Genomic DNA, 3801 nt, shown 5'->3' on the forward strand with positions numbered 1-3801 from the left:
TCATGAATGAAAATCATTAATTACCTCACTTGTTTTTAAAATTTGTGTGTAGTTCACCAAATTCTCATTAGCGTAAATTCTTGGTAATCATGTTACACATTTTTTGTGATTTTTTCCAATTTTCTTCATTATAGATATCACATAGCAAAATATAATGTGTTAACGTATAGTCTCTCTCATTCTAAACATAATTAAGGTGGCTAATTTTGCATAGTCCGACGTTTCGGGTCCATGTATTGGACCTTAGAAGGAATAATAAGGATAGTAGCCTTAATTAATTCAGACTGAGAAAGCTATCGTTAAAACATCCATTCTACCAGTCGCAATCTCCTACAATTAGCAAAATATTATAATCTGACTTGTCGCCAACAAAACGCCCCTGACATTCCAATCTGCACTCCAAATTTACAAAAACTTTCCTTTTTGTTTTGTTAAACTTTACAACATAGTTTAAGTGTTACCCTCCCAATCCTCAAGGCAAAAGACACACACACACTATTCAGATCCCATGAAACTACTAACCAAATTTTAAACATCTAAATTTCACAAACCAAACAGTACACACTAAAATTTGTTGCACCGAAGACTATTAAAACTACTACCACGCATGCCCATACACGACCGATGTTGTCTGATACGTTAGTGCCACAAGTGAACCGCTTCTGCAATGGATTCTTCCTCAAGAATCACCTCCCGATCTGACCACCACTGATCTGTCTCTGTGTGTTCTCGCTGTGTTATCTGTACTCTCTGTTTTCCTCCCAACAGCGCAACATGTCCGCGTACGTTCTCCCAGTATCTTCAAAAGTTGCGTTAAATCTCTGTCAGTGTTGCGCTGCTGTTATGCTCCCGTGGCCCCAGCGTTACCGAAAAAGCATTACCACGGGGAAAAATCGGTCCCGAAACATAGAAAGGTAGCCCAAGAAACGCAGAGGCTTCTGTCGGCCATGAAAATCCGGCGCCCGGCCAAGACCTTCTACCAGGGCATCCCGGTGCAGCAGCTGCCGTGGTGGCAACTGCAGCAGCAGCAGTTGCAAGAGCAACACCAACTGGTGCTACTGCAAGAGCTGTCCTTTGACGAAGAAGATGAAGATTATGAAGATGAAGAAGAACAGGAAGAACTAACGCAATCAGGTATAGACGGGGGTACTCCGTAGTCAAAGTGTGTCCTGAAGCACATCTAGTCGGTATTCAGTTGAATCGATTGTCTGGGTAGTAGAACTGAAGACCTAGCTATGTGTGTTTGAGATCACTGCAGTAGAAAACAATGTTCTATGTCTTAGAAGAGACCGACGCGGACTTCTGTAGGTTTAAAGCCTACGGCGAATTTGACGACCATACACTACCCAATACACTTCAAAAGTTTGCTTATGTATGTTTTGGCTCGCTTTCTTCTATTAGTTTGGCTTTGATCTGCTGTGTGGTTTGCTTGATAGTCTTATAAAACAGGTTGTTTGAAGTCTGATTGCAAATATTTCCAACCCTACATTCTATGCTAAGCGACAATCTGAAAGTCATGTCGATAACATAACCATAGCAGCAAAACTGGCGATGGCGAATCAAATAAATTGATTTTTTCACGGATCAGTAAATGAAATTAAATAATTATTGTTGGGAAAATATAACAACAAAATTGCAATAATTGCCCTAGATGCGTCGTCAAGTCATGTGTTTTGGACGCCGTTCAAATTATATTTCGGCAATGTCAAAACACAATTCCACTTTCCAACAATCAAGTCAGGCTACACGTCCCACGGCATCTGATAAATCTCATCATTAGACACGCTGACTCACATGCACCAGAGAGGCACGTTTCCCCAATTACTCTTATTTGATCTGCCCAGCGAACATTATGACAGGAATCTAAAAATAGGTTTCTACCATCGCCACGCTTAGAGAGAAACCAAGGAACTACATTCACACTTAAATTTACTACCTTTCCTAAATGTGTTCCCGTTTTCCGTTTGCCCAGGTGCAAACGATAGAACACTGGCCAACATCTTGTACGTTTTCATCACCTCACACCGTCTACGGCGTATTGCCAACTCATATGCCTCAAAGCATTCTCAAGCTGTGCGATTCGTCACTCCATAAATCGTATCGTGGCTTGCCTCTGGTGTTTGCCAGCACCATCGTCGTTTCGGGTGCAAAATTGCTTATTTTTGCACCTCTACCCCTGGAATCTTTAACCGCTACTTGCTTACCTCTGCTATTCTATGATCTTTACCAACTAACCATTACAGAGGAAATTGAACATCAATCGAGTAGCTCAATGTTGTTTTCATTCTCTAGCACCACTACCGGCCAATTATAGCTAATCAAATTGTCTTTTCTTCCACTTTCTGGAACATCCCTTCTGCTTACAGGACGTCGTAAGCAGCAAAAGCAGTTCATCGCCTCGGATGGAACACTGGTCCAACAAGACGGGACTCAGCAGTTCCAACAGCTCAATCAACAGCAACAACAAACTCAACTCTTTCAAAATGGCCAATACGACAATCAGTGGCCAACTAATTACGTATTGCTCAGGTTGGTTGCTGGTATTGGTTCACTTCCTTTGGTGCTTCCTCGGTTTTTGACGGTTCTTCAGGCAATGGTTCTACGGGTTAGGCTCTTCAAATGAATTTGTTCCAACTGTTCCAGTTCTTCGAGGAGTTAGTTCCTTCAGTTTATCTGCTTGCGGCTCAATTTCCACAGATTCAAAATCTTCATTTCACTTCAACATTTGGCTTTGGGGACTGCTGAGATACTTCTTAAGTTCCTTTGGTATTTCCTTCTTTTGCTACGAGTAGGCTTATTTGTTCACCTTTTCCGGCTCTGGGTTTGAATTCTCTTTCCAGGTTTTCTTCCACGCATCCAAGGCGGTAGTTGAGTTCCTCAGCTTCTGTTCTTCTGGTTTTGGTTCTTCTGGTGTTGATTTCTTCGGTCCACGTCTCCATGTGACCGGTTGTCTTCATGACTGAATAACCTCTTGCGCTCAGTTTCATCTATCGTCAAGCGAGATGTCTCAGTATCGACAACTTGTTCTATTTGGCTTTTGGGACCCTCGTTTCCATCCACAGGTTTCTTGTTACTTGCTGCTCCTCGTTTGATCGACTTTAGTCGAGCGGATCTTCAGTTTCTTTGAAGGGCTCGTTTTCTTGCCTCGTCGCATTGCGCCTGATTGTTGGTCGACTGATAATTCCATTTCTTTTTCGATTGTTCTTCGACGGTTTGATCCACTTTTGCTGTGGTTTCATCTGTTTCTTGAAACTGTTGTTTGCCAATTTGCTCTTCATCGTTACCTTTCCACGCTTCCAAGGGACACCTTTTCTGTTTCCTTGCGCATCAGTTCGTCTACTTGTTGGTGATTTCTAGAATTGAGATATCCTCGTCATGTCGTAGCTTTTGAACTCCATATTCAACATTTTCATCTTCTTTTATGATGGCTTCCATTTCTTCCATCTTTTGCTCCGTAATCTCCGTAGTTTGTTGATCTTTCTTGAAGGCACGTAATTCTACCTTCTCCACTGTTCCTTCTGTATTTGGGACTTTTGGTTGCGCTGGTTTCAGCTGTACAGTTTCAGCTTTTCCTTTTCCACCTTTTGAGTCTTTGGTTGTTTTGAGGTTTACAACCTGCTCGGTCCATGGTTTTATTTCCTCGTTTATCTATGGATTGCGAACGGTCACGGGATGTTCGTCGATCCCGACACACGTCTCCAGGGCGTGGGAGTCTGTGATTTGCTGCGGGATTGCCTCCACGGTAGACTTTCATCACCTTGGAACAAACTCTGTGTCGTATTCTTCTGGCTTCCACTATCG

General features: G+C 42.5%; 1 pseudogene; it reads left to right on the plus strand.

The window, feature by feature from the left end:
* Positions 1 to 947: 947 nt before the first annotated feature.
* The window catches only part of LOC134208998 (titin-like), a 22922-nt pseudogene continuing 20068 nt past the window's right edge, over positions 948 to 3801 (plus strand).

Source organism: Armigeres subalbatus, chromosome 2 (genome assembly GCF_024139115.2).
Source record: "Armigeres subalbatus isolate Guangzhou_Male chromosome 2, GZ_Asu_2, whole genome shotgun sequence".
In the NCBI taxonomy this organism is placed as follows: Eukaryota; Metazoa; Arthropoda; class Insecta; order Diptera; family Culicidae; genus Armigeres; species Armigeres subalbatus.